Here is a 19,695-nt window from a genome sequence, read left to right as displayed (position 1 = left end):
AAACTGTCAAGAACCCAAACCACATGAATAGGTCAAGTATAAATACTCCTGCCAGTGACTTCAGCCTGAATTTCCAGGTATCATTTCAAGGCATCATTGGCCAGATGTGAGTGAATAAGCCAGTTGAGTCTACAGTTGTTCAAAGACCCAGCCACTGTCTTACTAAAATTACCCAAGAAGTCTCAAATGAAGACCACCAACCAAGTTTACCAAACACACAGATGCAACAGAGATAATAAATTGATGTTTTTAACCACAAAACTATGGAGTAGTTTTAAACGCAGCAATAGATAAGCAAAACAACAGGCAAAGTTATAGCACTCTGTTCAGAAAATAGTTTATATTCACAGAGTAGAAGAATCTTAGAATCAGGAGCAAGCTATAGAAATCTGAAGGAGTTTACATTTGAATTTTTCCTTATTTTATTGCATGTTGTTTTCTTCAGTAATTGTTCAGTTAGATTCTAGGTCAAGCTAGCGGTTCAAAATTTAAGGTTTATTAACATCTTGTTTTCAGCACATAAAACATTTTCTCACATATTGACTTGGCTTATTTATGTATTTCTATAGAGATTTTCTATTTTCTTCTGAGATAAGAGGGAGGAAATGTTATGTACTCTGAGCCCTTCAGATGCCTCAAGAAGTGATTAAAGCTCTCTGTAGAACAGAAGCAATCAATGCTGTGTCATTTATATTCTCATTCTAAAACACATTCAGGTTGATCCATACAATTGTTATTTTAACCTGGCAAAGTTCTTATATAGGAAGTTAGAGCTTTGCATCGTCTAAGCTGTAATTTAAAAGACAAAAATGCATCCATTTCTCCCTATTAAAAATAGATGTCTTTGAGTTAGGCATGCTTGAAGGATAAACAATTTATTAAAAGTTTTGGCCAATCAATAAATACAAGTTTTCCGAAAAAGCAAAGAGGAAAAGAGAGAGAAAGAATAAGGAAGCTATAGACACAGAAAATATATAGTATATATATATTTATATATATATACTATATTTTTATAATGAATATAAATCATATTTATATAAATATATAAATATAAATAATCATTTGTATAATAAATATAAATAATCGTTTTTATATAATATATAATATAAATAATATAATCATTGTAAGAAAAAGACAAATTACATTTCTTTTTTGAAAGGATTAACACTTTTATTTCTTTTTCCCATTCAAGCATACACAGAGACTGCTTACCTCAGTGCTGCAATTTAGCCATGGGTCAAATAAATAGAGGACACAAGTTGTATCTAAGTAAAATTGATGGGTTGCATCAGCTCCAGAACAGAAGGTCAGAGTAAAACAGGTAATTTCAAAGGCATATGCTGATGTTTCCTGATTTAGTGTTGTCTCCTTACTCTACTGGACATAATTTTTTTTTTCTCATTCTAACTTACTTGAGGTTATGGTGGCATATAAGAAAACAAATAGCAGGATTTTATCAGCAATTGACAGACAACGAGGCAACAACATAGGCTGTGACAGAAGCTTACTTCTCAACTTGACTAAATCACAACCTTGTGACATCATAAAACAAAAACAGATGATTCAAAAGCCAGGAAAACTCGGGATTCTCAAGGCAAATAAGAAAATGAAAACATTTTAAAAACCCCTCAAATATAAAAAGGTAAAAATGGTTGGACCATATAAGCAAAACCACCCAAACCAAAGCTGGAAGTAAAACCGGTGGCCAAATAAAAGCCAAATCAGATTTGGAATCAGAAATGGTCCTGGGAAAGAACTAAAGGTAATCCAAAAAAAGTCAGTGAAAGGCAAAAAAAAATTTAAAAATTAAATAAATAAATAAATCACGTTCTGATTCAGAACCTGAAATTCAATCAGAAGAGTGGAAGCTCTCTAGCATGAAATCCACTCTGCAAGCTGAAGAATATGGCTCTGGATAGAGGAAACCCATTGGTGTTGCCTTCATCTATGGTACAATATCACCAGGGCTGGTGACTGGATCCATTGGAGCATCTCCAGTGGAAATGTTATTTGTGATATAAAGACTAGAAAAAAAATAAGGAAAAAATTTTACTTTCACATGGTTTTTGCACAAGAGGTATAGACTTTAGAAGATTCTTTTATCACCAAGTTAAACTTTAAACAAACGAGTTTACCAAGGTTATAGGTAGTCTGTTCATACTGGATAATCATTTTATAAAATTATATCTGGCCATGATTGTCATAGTTTGAGAAAAGTCGAAGATAAAGTTGTTGCCCCCAGGGAACATACAGAAAATGACTCAAGATTACAGCTATCTCAGGGTGAAATAAATATACCTTTTTTTATTACTCTCTGGTTATGGAATATAATGAAAATAGATCAAATGATATCAGGGCAGGATATCAGTTTCCTTTCCCAACATGCTTGGCCATTATTTGTCAGTCATTTCACTCTGTCACGCTTGTCTAGACTTCCAGTATTAACATAATATGTACACAGATCAACAATTTCAAACCAACCCTTGTGTCTCTGTGTTGAGCTCAGTACACCAGTTCAGACCTTTCCTTCATACTGTTGAGTTCTTGTTGAGAACATTGATATTCACATTTCCCCTTTCTTCCAGTGAGTCTCACACAGGATGCCCTTCACTTTTCAACTTGAAGCATTGGTTATCTATCTGGTTTTTATCATTTCTTTCACAGTAAATCCCTTGCTTGGGTTCTTAGGCAAAAATTTCTATCCTCTTTCCTTGGGGTATAACTACAGGAAATTTTTATTAAACATCTGAACAGATCTTAATATGTTAAGATCGGGTAATCTTGGGTAAGATTCTGCAATGCTTGGGTAAAGTAAAACACCTTTTCTGTGATGATGTACATTAGAGTTGTTCCACCTCTGTCAAGATTTGTTCTGATGTAACTTTCTTCTGTGCAACTTGGAGAATTGAATAAAATGGTGACAAATAAAGTTGCAAAGTTAGACAGAGACAAGATCATAAAAATCACACTGTGCTAACACCAATAACAATAACAGCAAGAACAATCAAGTATAATAAATATATAATAATGGTCACAATAGCTAGCTACTTACTATGTGCCAAAACTTTACATGCATAATCACATTTTTTCCCTTAGCACGATGCCATGAATTAGAAACTATCTTTATGGTTTTAAGTTGTCACACATTGCTAATGTAAAAGCCTCCAATATCTAATTCACCAAGTGACTGATTTGCTGAAGATCCAATTAACTAATGATCAATTTGTAGAGTCTCAATTTTCCAAATTTGCCAAATTAAAACATTTATCAGTTTACTAAAAATGGTTTCAACAGAATTAACAGGATACATTATAGCATTAACAAAAATATGAAATATGATTACAATTAATGTATTTTTGAATACTGAAATTTTAATTTAATAGTATTACTTATAATAAAGATTTCATCATTTTTTAAAAATAATTATTTCCTATGGAAATTCTTCATCAATCCTCTATATCATTTAGTCTTGCCAAACTTTAATCTTTCATCTTTGTCATTTTAAGGGTTTTAATCAATTTTTAAATTATTTTAATTCTCTCTTTATAATTAAATTATATCAAAATTTAAGAATGAAACATATAGATCATTAGATTCTTATTATCACTTTCCTTTTTCTATACTCAACAGTTTCTTTTCTACCTGCAACTGCTTCTTCTCACTGGCATATCCAAACTGCTCTGTTATTAGAGGCATGGAATTTTAATGCATCTGAGTAACCCCAGATATTTCTAAATTCTGATTTAATTGTAAGTATGTTTTATTTCTGATAAACAAAAATTAGAAATTATACTAAATACCTTAATTTGAAAACTATAAAGTGACATTCAATCATTTAAAATTAATAAGAAGAAATAATCCTATTATAGCTGTTAATTGTCCATTCAATGAATTGTATTTTGAAGTTGATTTTTCTTAGTTTTATTTTAACAAATTGCCCAGAAAATTGTATTTTCAAGAATTGACTTCTAGCAGACTCTTTCTATGAATCATTTTGCTTACAGTTTTACACCCACTAATAGAGATGTAAACAAAGTTATGAATATGAGTTTTAGTAGCTTGCCAAGGTAACGTGGGTAGTAAGGGGCAAATTCAGTTTTCAAATTCTGAGGATCTAAACCATATGTTAATATTTTCCATACCAATTTATATCATATTTTAATCATACTCTATGCTACCTTACCAATTATTAAAATTCTGATTTTTAAAAATTAATTCATTTTAGTTTTCATTGTTTACAGTTCAGTAGTTTAAGTAGAACCATGAAGTTAAAGATTGTGTTGCTTCCTAATGAGTAATCATTCTAACACACCTTGCAGATCTTCACTAAGTAGGCAGACAGCCTGGATATATAAGGTCAACTTGGGGATATTTGCTTGAAGAGCTAGCGCTACTTGATAAGAGTAACCTACATGACTAATAGTGTTAGCTTTTATAATAAAAGTAACAAAGAGACATTATAATATGTATATATACATAGGAGCATAAATACATTTGTAATTTAGAAATATTTATCTAGCAAAATTTTAGAGAAAAAGGGATGAAACTAGAGACAGAAAGGTCAGATAGGAAACATTGCTGTACCTTATAATTAATGATAAGATTCAACATGAAGGTATTAGAACCAGTGATTGATAAACACAACAAAGTCTAGAAATAAAATAAATAGGATTTGGTAATTTATTGGGGCAAGATTGCAGAAAGAGGGAAAAAGGTTATGGTCTAAGTCAATAGTCCTACTTCCCTTCATGATAGTAAATTGAGATGGAATGACTCTTGGTAAAGGAGATGATGAAATTAGTTTCATATCTGTTAAGTTTGAATGATTGTGACTCATTCAATTTAAATATGTACTAGGTAATAGCAGTGAGTATCTGTGTTTGTGTGTGTGTGTGTGAGAGAGAGAGAGAGAGAGAAAGAGAGAGGGGGAGAGAAAGGAAGAGAGCACATGCTCAGCGTCTGGAGTAGTCTCTGTAAATGTTTTTGAACGACCAGCATATATGTGGAAATTGAAGCCATGGATATGTACAAGATTGCAAAAATAGAATGTCAGGAAGAGACATAGGCCAAAATAGAACCCTGGGAAACTCAAATATTTAGAGAATAGAAAAAAATAAAAAGATCCTGAAAAACTGAAAATGAGCAATTGAAGAAACAGAAAGAAATCTGCGATATAGTGGTAATTTAAATGCCAAGCAATGAGGAATTCTTTCTCAGGACTTATTTGACAAAATAAGGAAATGCGCAATGTATACTGAACAACTTTGTCGAATGCTGGAAAAAAGTAAGACACGGGCAAATGTTCGATGTGTGTCAGAATAAATCATTGGTAATATTGGTGAGAGTAGTTACTGTGGTTGGGTAGGGCTAGGTGTGGGCTACCAAGGAAATCTTACAATTATTTTATCTCATAAGAAGAAACAGTTTCCTAATGTATTTTGGTGAAAGAAATCATGATTTAAAAAAATTACTTGCAGGGTCTCCTGGGTGGCTCAGTCAGTTAAGCACCTGTCTTCAGCTCAGGTCATGATCCCAGGGTTCTGGGACTGAGTCCCACATCAGGCTCCTTGCTAAGCAGGTAGCCTGCTTCTCCCTCTACCTACTGCTCCCCTGCTGTGTTCTCTCTCTCTCTCTCTCTGACAAATAAATAAAATCTTTTTAAAAAAAATTATTTCCAGATATGAGGATAGAGAATGCACCAGATAAATGTTGGATAATTCAAAGCTACTACATATTCCTGTTTTGTCCAACCTTGAAGTTTCAGTGTCATATATTCCTGAGAAATATAATAGTGAACCAAGAAAAATGACCTCTAAATATCAGGGAATTATTACATATGTAATAATTTTTAGATCTGTTATAGCTGTACATATTTCATATCTGTATATATGTAATATATAATTATTATACTTTAGTAATTCTTTTTTTTAAAGATTTTATTTATTTATTTGACAGACAGAGATCACAAGTAGGCAGAGAGACCAGCAGAGAGAGAGGAAGGGAAGCAGGCTCCCTGCTGAGCAGAGAGCCCGACGCAGGGCTTGATCCCAGGACCCTGAGATCATGACCTGAGTTGAAGGCAGAGGCTTTAACACACTGAGCGACCCAGGCACCCCACTTTAGTAATTCTGATAAAGATTGAAATAGATTCTTTATTGTCAATACAGTCTTCATAATAAACATACATATAACTCTTACTATTAAAACGCCTGAATATTAATGATAAATAACCACTTATAGAAGATATCAATTCATACATATATTTTTAATTTACAGAATATAACTTTTTTTTTCAGAAAAACATTAGGAAATATACATGCAACAGAGGAACACTGTTGTTATCATATAATATTTTAAACCTTTGTAGCAGAACAAGAATATGTTTTAAATACATAGATGAAAAGTACCTGAGTGGCTTAGTCAGTTGGGTGTCTGCCTTCCACTCCGGTCATGATCCCAGAGTCCCAGGATCAAGTCCAGTGTTGGCTTTCTTGCTCCGCAGGGAGTCTGCTTCTCTCTCTTCCCCTCCCTTCTGCTTTTGCTCTCTTTCTCTCTCATACTCTCTCTCAAATAAACAAATACACTGCTGAAAAAATTCAAATTTCATAATAAAAGTTTACTGAAATGGAAGTGCAAAGTTAAGAAACAAACTGAGTCTCCCTCTCCCACTTAGACATTAAGATAGCTTATATTGTAATAGACATTGTACTGTGTGGTTAGAAAAGAGTAAAAAGATGTTGTGTGTCTTATCTCCTCTTTCTAAAATTCACTACTAAGTTTAGGAGAATTTAAAAGACATATAAATATATAAATACAAGTCAGTGTGCTCAATGCATAAGTTATTTACTTCAGCACATTTAATTATCAAAATAAACCTATGATAGCCAAATGTTATATTTGTTTTACAGATGTCAAACTGAAGCTCAGATAGTTTAATCTTACCCTGTTAAAAAGCCACTGTGGTCTATATTTTATGTGATATTACCTGACAACAAAACCAGTGCTCCCGACCACTAACTTATGCTGCAAATTGGAAAAAAGAAAAGGGTTAATTGCAGATTGGTCTATATCTTACAGACCCAAAGATGGTCCAGGTAAATAAATAAATGACTTGAACCCACTTCTGTCCCCTAAAAAAGGCCTTGAAACATGATAAGGCCATGGAAAAAAGAGAGTTCCTTTATGTAAAAGAATTTGAACAGGACACACCAAGTTTGCACGGATTACTTATTGTAAATTAGTCTAAAAAATGAATACATGGGACGAATAGCCTGAAGAAAGAGGTTAGTCCTGTAAACAACCTTCTGTCTCGGTAGTTGATAGTAAACTACTGAAACAGCTGAGTCATATTTCCATATGCATGATGCAAATTTTCAACCTCTTATTCAAAAACCAAAATATGCCTAATGCAGAACAGAGAGGACATTCCTAGGGAACTGTGAATGCATATTTTACTCTCCTCATGGGAAGGACTGTTTCATTTATGGCTAAAATTTTCCTATATCCTTTGAAACATTAGCAAGTTTGTTACAGGCAAGATCCATGATTTTTGTGGTGTAATTTGATCAATCAAGTAGTCTTGGAAGCACAGAGAACAGAGTATCAATTTTGCCTGCAACAGAGTTCCAAGTAAGTTCACAGAGGATATGACTACTCGGATAGAAGCCTGAATTCATTTGCCAACTGAGGGAGTGGGTATGGAGCACAGATGGCTGAGGGAAAGCATGAGAAGCAATCATTTATTATTTACAATAAAATAATAAATGCAGCCTCTAATAACAATATGTTTAATAGTCTTTTTCTTTCAAAATAAAAGAAAATGTTTGTAATTGACAAGGGCATGCTGTTTTCTCAGGTTGAGATAATCATCCATGAAAACATTTTGCACAAATGATCAAAGGCTAAATATAAAACAAAATCAAATTAAGGGATGAACTCAAGAGCAATTATTCACCATCATTGCAATTACTATGTTTATTGCAACTAATATTAATTACTAGGCATTATCCTAAGTGTTTAATATTGATCACTTTATTTAATTATTAAAATACCTTTGTATGTTTGTGCCCCTTTTCTATTTTATTCTACAGGTGAAATAAAGTTTTTAATAGATTCAAACAACCAATCAGAGATAAAAACGGCAATCAAACTAACAACAGAAAATAACTTTTGGAAATAAATAAAATCTATCTACAAAACAAAACTTATAACTAAAATCTTAATAGTGAAACATAGAAACAATTTTCTTTAAAATTAAGAATTGGAAAATTACTATGCTTCCACTAATCTTGTTTAACTTTTGCAAAATGCTCTGGTCAGTACAATAAGTAAACATATTTAAAAATCATAAATAAGGGACGCCCGGGTGGCTCGGTGGGTTAAAGCCTCTGCCTTTGGCTCGGGTCATGATCTCAGGGTCCTGGGATGGAGCCCCATGTGGAGCTCTCTGCTCAGCAGGGAGCTTGCTTCCCTTCCTCTCTCTCTGCCTGCCTCTCTGCCTACTTGTGATCTCTGTCAAATAAATAAATAAAATCTTTTTAAAAAATCATAAATAAAACGAAATTGCAAGTACAAGAAATAAATCTCTCATTTTTGTAGATACGATTAACCATATAAGAAGTCGTAAATGATCTAAAAAATTATTAAAAACAAGAACTTAGGAATGTTGCTAGATACAAGATCAAGTTGCTAGGTAATTGCTAAATATAAGATCAAATGTATTTCTATATCTCAATATACAGTTAGTTATTCTAATTTTAGAAAGAGACCATTCAAAACAGAACCACAAATTATAAAGTGGTCAGGAATAAATACTGAAATGTATATAGTTAAGACTTTATTTAACTCCCAGTTACATAACTTTATTATATACTTAAGCCTTTATCCATATAGAGATAATGAGAAATTTTACTAGAAAACATGAAAAGGAATAAAAATAAATGAAACTACACCATTTCTACAGATAATCTCAAAGTCAAAGATTTCTATAATAGACTATTAAAAAATAATTTCTGGGGGTGCTTGGGTGGCTCAGTGGGTTAAAGCCTCTGCCTTCAGCTCAGGTCATGATCCCAGGGTCCTGGGATTGAGACATATGTCAGGCTCTCTGCTCAGCAGGGAGCTTGCTTCCTCCTCTCTCTCTGCCTACTTGTGATCTCTGTCTGTCAAATAAATAAATAAAATCTTTAAAAACAAACTATAATTAGATCAAATTTTATATACCTCACATCCACACTCTTATCTGGACATCTTTCAAAAACAGAATAGAGAGAAAATAAATTATAGAAGATTAGCATACTTAGATTAATAGGTCACCAGATACAGAGATAAGATGGTTCTGTTCAGGTAAAGTTCCAAATGAGTAATGAAATAATATAATTAAATGATGTATTAAAAGTGCATATACAAGTGGTAAAAATTACAAAGGAAGGATAAGCACAAAATTCAGGCCTGCAGCTGGTCATTAAGGTAGAGAACACAAGTTGCTGGGATGGTTTCATTTAAGCTAGAATTTAATACCTATATGCTTACTTTATAATTTTTAGACCACATATGCAAATTACAGTTAATCTTTTGTAATACAGCTCTTCCATAATAAAATAAAATACTTAAAAACCCCTAAACCTTGGAAAGGTTAAATATATTTTTTAAGACAAGTGTGGAGCATGTAATATTATCCCATCTATCACACTCCACAAATTGTGTTTTCACCCTCAAGGCAAAGATAAATATTTAATTTATTATTGTTCTCCTTCTGTGTTACCTTGATGCGTATTTTAAATAAAAAATGCTCAGTATATCATTAAATTACTGGTAATTCTCCAGTGCCAGGCCAATTAGATATAAATTCTTTCGCTATGTATTTAAGTCAGATATTTCACTTGACAATTGCAATCTGTTGGGAGTGACAGCCAGGATTGCTATAGCCGAGTGGTTATAATAACAAGTTAGACTTCAAAATGAAGAATTCTACTAGGGAAAACAAGATATATAGATAGATATAGATATAGATATAGATAGATAGATATATAGATATATAGATATAGATATCTATATCTATCTATCTATATCTATATCTATCTATATATAGATATAGATAGATAGATATAGATATCTATATCTATATCTATATCTATAATATATATATTATATATATAATCTATATATATATATAAAAACAATGATAACAGAAACAGTTCACCAAGAAGACAAAATTCCAAGTGTTTGTACTTTTAATAACAAAGCTTAAACTCACTAGAAGCAAATCTAGAGAGAGCTAAAAGGAGAAACAGACAAATCCACAATCATGCTGATGTCAACACTACTTTCTGAAAGAATGATGGCAGTGTATAGAATAAGCAGACAAAAAATCAATAAGAATATAGAGTTAAACAATATTATGAATTAACTTGGCCTAATTGATATTTATAGAACATTCCAACCAACGACTTAGAAGTCCACAGTTTTTTTTCCCCAAGTACACAAAGGACACTTGCCAAGAAAGAAAGACTACATGCAGGGCGATGAAACAAGTTTTATCATATGGAATATGATTAATCTTCACAGCAGTTAAATTCAACAATAGATAAAAAGTATCAGGGAAATCTCCAAATAGTTAGAAAACAAATGAAATAGACTTCTTTTTTTTTAAGGTTTTATTTATTTATTTGACAGACGGAGATCACAAGTAGGCAGAGAGGCAGGCAGAGAGAGAGGAGGAAGCAGGCTCCCTGCTGAGCAGGGAACCTGATCCAGGGCTCCATTCCAACACCTTGGGATCATGACCTGAGCCGAAGACAGAGACTTTAACCTACTGAGCCACTCAGGCGCCCCTAAACTTCTAAATTATTTTTCAATCAAAAGTAAACTACAGGAGACATTATGATGTCTTTTATTTAAATAAAAATACTTTATATAAAAATTTAGAGAACACAACTCAAGAAGTGTATGAGAAAATTTATGGTATTAAATGTATATATCAGAAAATAAGAAATATCTAAAATTAATTATCTAAGCTCTCACTTTAAGAAATTGTAAATAAAAAGCAACTAAACCCAAAGAAGGTAGACAAGGGAAATAAAAAGTTGTTGAAACATAAGGAAATGAAGTAGAAAATAGAACTGTACAGTTAAAATTGGTTTGTGTGTATATGTACTTTTTACCTCAATGAATTTGATTTACTAAAAGAGCTGTGAAGGGATATGCAATTTATTGAAAAATATTTCCAGTGATCATAGGCATAAAGTGCTACACCCTGAGGAAGAAAGCTGCATCTACAGAAGTATTTCAGTACTTTTTAACTTAACAGTCCTTTAACAGAAACAACGAACAAAAGTATGATAATAGTATCTCTCTTAGTGATTCCCATTTTATATGTGTTGCCATCAGCTGAATTTCATCCATATCTATTTTACCGATGAACATTTAACAAGTCTCTCAATAAAACTGCCCACCGATTCATATGTATATGTATATTTATATATGATTGCAAAGTAATACATGGGTTTAATTCTTTTGGTATAATCACAAGCTAAATCTCAATGTTAATTAGCAAAAAATTAAAATTTCAGAGTCCTATCATGTACCAAAAAACTTTTCTATTTTATATATTTTTGTTCAAGACTCGTAACACCCTTTCTTAATGTTTAATCTACTTTTTAAGATGAAGACATGAAATATTATCAGACTTAAGCAATTTACCTCATATAGCAGTCTCTGATCATGTTCTCAAATACAGCAATTAATCTGCTATACCACATTACCTTCTTCTTAACTTACATATTTTAATTTACTCTGTCTTATGAAACAGGGATACAGATGATAAACTATAATAATAATCTTTATACCCAATGAGTCCAATAGATTTTTTTTAAACATCATTATAAGGAGGGAGGAGTCAAGATGGCGGAGAAGTAGCAGCCTGAGACTACATCAGGTAGCAGGAGATCAGCTCGATAGCTTATCTAAACATTGCAAACACCTACAAATCCAACGGGAGAGCGAAGAGAAGAAGAACAGCAACTCTAGAAACAGAAAATCAACCACTTTCTGAAAGGTAGGACTGGCGGAGAAGTGAATCTAAAACGACGGGAAGATAGACCGCGGGGGGAGGGGCCGGCTCCCGGCAAGCGGCGGAGGAACGGAGCACAAAATCAGGACTTTTAAAAGTCTGTTCCACTGAGGGACATTGCTCCAGGGGCTAAACCGGGGTGAAGCCCACGCGGGGCCAGCGTGGCCCCAGGCCCCGCAGGGTCACAGAAGGATCGGGGGTGTCAGAGTGTCGGAGAGCTCGCAGCTATTAGAACGGAGAAGCCGGCTGCCAAGACAGAGCCGAGGACTGAACTCTCAGCTCGGGGTTACCTTGAACTGGTCGCGGGCTGGGTGAGCTCCGAGCGCGGCTAGAGGCTGGGGATACGGGAGTGATTGGGTGCTGTCCTCTGGGGGCGCACTGAGGAGTGGGGCCCCAGGCTCTCGGCTCCTCCGGGCCGGAGACTGGGAGGCCGCCATTTTCATTCCCGTCCTCCGGAACTCTACGGAAAGCGTTCAGGGAACAGAAGCTCCCAAAAGGGAACCCGAGCCGATTACTTAGTCCGGCCGCCGGTAAGGGCGGTGCAATCCCGCCTCGGGCAAAGACACTTGAGAGTCACTACAACAGGCCCCTCCCCCAGAAGATCAACAAAATATCCAGCCAGAACGAATTTCATCTATCAAGGAGAAAGCAGATTCAATTCCTAAGACAGCAGAGCAATTCCAGAGGAGGAGAAAGCAAAGCACGGAACTCATGGCTTTCTCCCCATGATTCGTTAGTCTTGCGGCTACTTCAATTTTTTTTTCTTTTTTCAATTTTTTTTTCTTTTTTCAATTTTTTTTTCTTTTTTCTTTTTTCTTCTTCTGCTAAATTTTTTAAAACTTTTACCCTTTTCTTTTTTAACATTTTTTGACTAGTTCATCTAAATATATATATTTTTTCTTTCTTTTTTGTATTTTTTAATTTTTTTTATTTTTTAAATTTTTTTCTTTCTTTTTTTTTTTTTTCTTTTTTCTTTTCTTTTTTTTTCAGAAGCTGTTTTATCCCCTTTCTCCCCCCCACAATTTGGGGTCTCTTCTCATTTGGTTACAGCGCATTTTTCCGGGGTCTTTGCCACCCTTTTAGTAGTTTATTTGCTCCTTCATATCCTCTTATCTGGACAAAATGACAAGGCGGAAAAAATCACCACAAACAAAAGAACAAGAGACAGTACCGAAGGCTAGGGACCTAATCAACACAGACATGGGTAATATGTCAGATCAAGAGTTCAGAATGACGATTCTGAACATTCTAGCCGGGCTCGAAAAAGGCATGGAAGATATTAGAGAAACCCTCTCTGGAGATATTAAAGCCCTTTCTGGAGAAATTAAAGAACTAAAATCTAACCAAGTTGAAATCAAAAAAGCTATTAATGAGGTGCAATCAAAAATGGAGGCTCTCACTGCTAGGATCAATGAGGCAGAAGAAAGAATTAGTGATATAGAAGACCAAATGACAGAGAATAAGGAAGCCGAGCAAAAGAGGGACAAACAGCTACTGGACCATGAGGGGAGAATTCGAGAGATAAGTGACACCATAAGACGAAACAACATTAGAATAATTGGGATTCCAGAAGAAGAAGAAACAGAGAGGGGAGCAGAAGGTCTATTGGAGAGAATCATTGGAGAGAATTTCCCTAATATGGCAAAGGGAACAAGCATCAAAATCCAGGAGATGCAGAGAACCCCCCTCAAAGTCAACAAGAATAGGTCCACACCCCGTCACCTAATAGTAAAATTTACAAGTCTTAGTGACAAAGAGAAAATCCTGAAAGCAGCCCGAGAAAAGAAGTCTGTAACATACAATGGTAAAAATATTAGATTGGCAGCAGACTTATCCACAGAGACCTGGCAGGCCAGAAAGAGCTGGCATGATATATTCAGAGCACTCAACGAGAAAAACATGCAGCCAAGAATACTCTATCCAGCTAGGCTATCATTGAAAATAGAAGGAGAGATCAAAAGCTTCCAGGACAAACAAAAACTGAAAGAATTTGCAAACACCAAACCAGCTCTACAGGAAATATTGAAAGGGGTCCTCTAAGCAAAGAGAGAGCCTAAAAGTAGTAGATCAGAAAGGTACAGAGACAATATACAGTAACAGTCACCTTACAGGCTAATAATGGCACTAAATTCATATCTCTCAATAGTTACCCTGAATGTTAATGGGCTAAATGCCCCAATCAAAAGACACAGGGTATCAGAATGGATAAAAAAACAAAACCCATCAGTATGTTGCCTACAAGAAACTCATTTTAGACGCGAAGACACCTCCAGATTTAAAGTGAGGGGGTGGAAAACAATTTACCATGCTAATGGGCATCAGAAGAAAGCTGGAGTGGCAATCCTTATATCAGATCAATTAGATTTTAAGCCAAAGACTATAATAAGAGATGAGGAAGGACACTATATCCTACTCAAAGGGTCTGTCCAACAAGAAGATCTAACAATTTTAAATATCTATGCCCCTAACGTGGGAGCAGCCAACTATATCAACCAATTAATAACAAAATCAAAGAAACACATCAATAATAATACAATAATAGTAGGGGACTTGAACACTCCCCTCACTGAAATGGACAGATCATCCAAGCAAAAGATCAACAAGGAAATAAAGGCCTTAAATGACACACTGGACCAGATGGACATCACAGATATATTCAGAACATTTCATCCCAAAGCAACAGAATACACATTCTTCTCTAGTGCACATGGAACCTTCTCCAGAATAGATCATATCCTGGGTCACACATCAGGTCTCAACTGGTATCAAAAGATTAGGATCATTCCCTGCATATTTTCAGACCACAATGCTCTGAAGCTAGAACTCAATCACAAGAGGAAAGCTGGAAAGAACCCAAATACATGGAGACTAAACAGCATCCTTCTAAAGAATGAATGGGTTAACCAGGAAATTAAAGAAGAATTGAAAAAATTCATGGAAACAAATGATAATGAAAACACAACAGTTCAAAATCTGTGGGACACAGCAAAGGCAGTCCTGAGAGGAAAATATATAGCGGTACAAGCCTTTCTCAAGAAACAAGAAAGGTCTCAAGTACACAACCTAACCCTACACGTAAAGGAGCTGGAGAAAGAACAAGAAAGAAACCCTAAACCCAGCAGGAGAAGAGAAATCATAAAGATCAGAGCAGAAATCAATGAAATAGAAACCAAAAAAACAATAGAAAAAATCAATGAAACTAGGAGCTGGTTCTTTGAAAGAATCAATAAGATTGATAAACCCCTGGCCAGACTCATCCAAAAGAAAAGAGAAAGGACCCAAATCAATAAAATCATGAATGAAAGAGGAGAGATCACAACTAACACCAAAGAAATACAGACAATTATAAGAACATACTATGAGCAACTTTACGCCAACAAATTGGACAATCTGGAAGAAATGGATGCATTCCTAGAGACATATAAACTACCACAACTGAACCAGGAAGAAATAGAAAACCTGAACAGGCCCATAACCAGTAAGGAGATTGAAACAGTCATCAAAAATCTCCAAACAAACAAAAGCCCAGGGCCAGACGGCTTCCCAGGGGAATTCTACCAAACATTTAAAGAAGAACTCATTCCTATTCTCCTGAAACTGTTCCAAAAAATAGAAATGGAAGGAAAACTTCCAAACTCATTTTATGAGGCCAGCATCACCTTGATCCCAAAACCAGACAAGGATCCCACCAAAAAAGAGAACTACAGACCAATATCCTTGATGAACACAGACGCAAAAATTCTCACCAAAATACTAGCCAATAGGATTCAACAGTACATTAAAAGGATTATTCACCATGATCAAGTGGGATTTATTCCAGGGCTGCAGGGTTGGTTCAACATCCGCAAATCAATCAATGTGATAGAACACATTAATAAAAGAAAGAACAAGAACCATATGATACTCTCAATAGATGCTGAAAAAGCATTTGACAAAGTACAGCATCCCTTCCTGATCAAAACTCTTCAAAGTGTAGGGATAGAGGGCACATACCTCAATGTTATCAAAGCCATCTATGAAAAACCCACCGCAAATATCATTCTCAATGGAGAAAAACTGAAAGCTTTTCCGTTAAGGTCAGGAACACGGCAGGGATGTCCATTATCACCACTGCTATTCAACATAGTACTAGAAGTCCTAGCCTCAGCAATCAGACAACAAAAAGAAATTAAAGGCATCCAAATTGGTAAAGAAGAAGTCAAACTATCACTCTTCGCAGATGATATGATACTATATGTGGAAAACCCAAAAGACTCCACTCCAAAACTGCTAGAACTTGTTCAGGAATTCAGTAAAGTGTCAGGATATAAAATCAATGCACAGAAATCAGTTGCATTTCTGTACACCAACAACAAGACTGAAGAAAGAGAAATTAAGGAGTCAATCCCATTTACAATTGTACCCAAAACTATAAGATACCTAGGAATAAACCTAACCAAAGAGACTAAGAATCTATACACAGAAAATTATAAAGTACTCATGAAAGAAATTGAGGAAGACACAAAAAAATGGAAAAATGTTCCATGCTCCTGGATTGGAAGAATAAATATTGTGAAAATGTCTATGCTACCTAAAGCAATCTACACATTTAATGCAATCCCTATCAAAATACCATCCATTTTTTTCAAAGAAATGGAACAAATAATCCTAAAATTTATATGGAACCAGAAAAGACCTCGAATAGCCAAAGGAATATTGAAGAACAAAGCCAAAGTTGGTGGCATTACAATTCCGGACTTCAAGCTCTATTACAAAGCTGTCATCATCAAGACAGCATGGTACTGGCACAAAAACAGACACATAGATCAGTGGAACAGAATAGAGAGCCCAGAAATCGACCCTCAACTCTATGGTCAACTAATCTTCGACAAAGCAGGAAAGAATGTCCAATGGAAAAAAGACAGCCTCTTCAATAAATGGTGCTGGGAAAATTGGACAGCCACATGCAGAAAAATGAAATTGGACCACTTCCTTACACCACACACAAAAATAGACTCCAAATGGTTGAAGGACCTCAATGTGAGAAAGGAATCCATCAAAATCCTTGAGGAGAATGCAGGCAGCAACCTCTTCGACCTCAGCCGTAGCAACATCTTCCTAGGAACAACGGCAAAGGCAAGGGAAGCAAGGGCAAAAATGAACTATTGGGATTTCATCAAGATCAAAAGCTTTTGCACAGCAAAGGAAACAGTTAACAAAACCAAAAGACAACTGACAGAATGGGAGAAGATATTTGCAAACGACATATCAGATAAAGGGCTAGTATCCAAAATCTATAAGGAACTTAGCAAACTCAACACCCAAAGAACAAACAATCCAATCAAGAAATGGGCAGAGGACATGAACAGACATTTCTGCAAAGAAGACATCCAGATGGCCAACAGACACATGAAAAAGTGCTCCACGTCACTCGCCATCAGGGAAATACAAATCAAAACCACAATGAGATATCACCTCACACCAGTCAGAATGGCTAAAATGAACAAGTCAGGAAATGACAGATGCTGGCGAGGATGTGGAGAAAGGGGAACCCTCCTCCACTGTTGGTGGGAATGCAAGCTGGTGCAACCACTCTGGAAAACAGCATGGAGGTTCCTCAAAATGTTGAAAATAGAACTACCCTATGACCCAGCAATTGCACTACTGGGTATTTACCCTAAAGATACAAACATAGTGATCCGAAGGGGCACGTGTACCCGAATGTTTATAGCAGCAATGTCTACAATAGCCAGACTATGGAAAGAACCTAGATGTCCATCAACAGATGAATGGATCAAGAAGATGTGGTATATATACACAATGGAATACTATGCAGCCATCAAAAGAAATGAAATCTTGCCATTTGCGACGATGTGGATGGAACTAGAGCGTATCATGCTTAGTGAAATAAGTCAATCGGAGAAAGACAACTATCATATGATCTCCCTGATATGAGGACATGGAGAAGCAACATGGGGGGGTAGGAGATAGGAGAAGAATAAATGAAACAAGATGGGATTGGGAGGGAGACAAACCATAAATGACTCTTAATCTCACAAAACAAATTGGGGGTTGCTGCGGGGAGGTGGGATTGGGGGAGGGGGAGCGGGCTATGGACATTGGGGAGGGGAAGTGAACCATAAGAGACTATGGACTCTGAAAAACAACCTGAGGGTTTTGAAGGGTCAGGGGTGGGAGGTTGGGGCAACCTGAGGGTTTTGAAGGGTCAGGGGTGGGAGGTTGGGGGAACAGGTGGTGGGTAATGGAGAGGGCACGTTTTGCATGGAGCACTGGGTGTTGTGCAAAAAGAATGAATACTGTTACGCTGAAAAAATAAATAAAATGAGAAAAAAAAAAAAAAAAAAAAAAACATCATTATAAAAGGAAGAGTCCGGGAAAACTTACTAATATATTTTTATACTAAAAGGAGCCTTTAGATCCGAGTTGATGGTTCTTCATTTTAAACTTATCTGGGAGAAATTTAAATTTAGAGGAAATCATTATATTTTAGATATATAATTTCAAATTGATAGGTATAATGTGTGTACTTTCTAAATCCAGCTAATCCGGAAAGAGCTGAGTGCTAGATACTGGAATTATTTTACTAATGCACCAATTATAGAAAACAAAGTTGGAAACATCAATATCATTCTTTGAGACATTATGTTGGTTATTTATTTAAAGACATTTTGACTTTGCAATGTATCGACTATGTACTAAGTATGCAAAAATGAATAAAAGAGTTCACAGCATATTAAGGGAGAAAATGTTGAAACAATCAAATTGGAATGTGATAGGAGTTACATTGAAATGTGAACAGTAAATAATGTTGATGCCAAGGAGGACGTGATTAATTTTATATTTGAAACAAGCTTTGCGCAGTGGCAGTATCGTAGCCGATGAGGTTTATCCGAGGCGCGATTATTGCTAATTGAAACTTAAGGGAAAAGGGTCTGAAAAGTTGCTGCTTAATCTGATTAAAGAGATGGACATTTTAATCCAAAAGAAATACTTTTGCTCTATGTGAACTACTTTATAAAGTCATAAGTTAATATTTTAAAATTTTGATAATAGTCTTCAAATATGTTTTCCACTATTAGTAAATGCATCAGTGACATTAATTTTAAAGATAACTCTACTTCACTAAATATTTTTTTTCTTCAAACTATTGTCCTGAATCTAAGTTTGACCATGGCAAAATTTATTTGTGGGCCTATATGCATGTATGAGGAGTGTTCTAGAGTTTGGGATTTTTTTCCACTTACCTCAGAACTTTTTGGGTGAGATTTCCCTCACTGATTATTTAAATAGTGAACACTTGTCTTTAGAGTCTCTTATCTGGAAAAAACATTAAATATAGGATATCTGATGTCATTACTTCACTCTCTTTTAGTTTAACCTGGACCTTTAGGAAGAAGGTATAAACATTCACAGAGTAGAAAGCACATACCACTTTCTCTCTCCTAATGTGCAAGGCACATTCCAACCACTGATTCAGATCAACTTTATAACATAAATTTTATTATAACTTTGGTGCATAGAGGTACCCTTAAGAATTTCATGACTGTCTTCTATTCAGTATCTCATATTACAATGATAACTACAATCTCTGGTGACAAATCCAAAATATATCGTAGGACATGAAT

The 19,695-nt window shown here is 35.1% G+C and overlaps 1 pseudogene; it reads left to right on the top strand.

Moving 5' to 3' along the window:
• The first annotated feature begins 18,919 nt into the window (after positions 1-18,919).
• On the top strand, positions 18,920-19,091 carry LOC123942810 (annotated as a pseudogene).
• Positions 19,092-19,695: the final 604 nt, after the last annotated feature.

Source organism: Meles meles, chromosome 5 (assembly GCF_922984935.1).
Source record: "Meles meles chromosome 5, mMelMel3.1 paternal haplotype, whole genome shotgun sequence".
Classification (NCBI taxonomy): domain Eukaryota; kingdom Metazoa; phylum Chordata; class Mammalia; order Carnivora; family Mustelidae; genus Meles; species Meles meles.
Note: the sequence above shows the minus strand (reverse complement) of the source record. Positions and strands in the feature narration are given on the sequence as shown.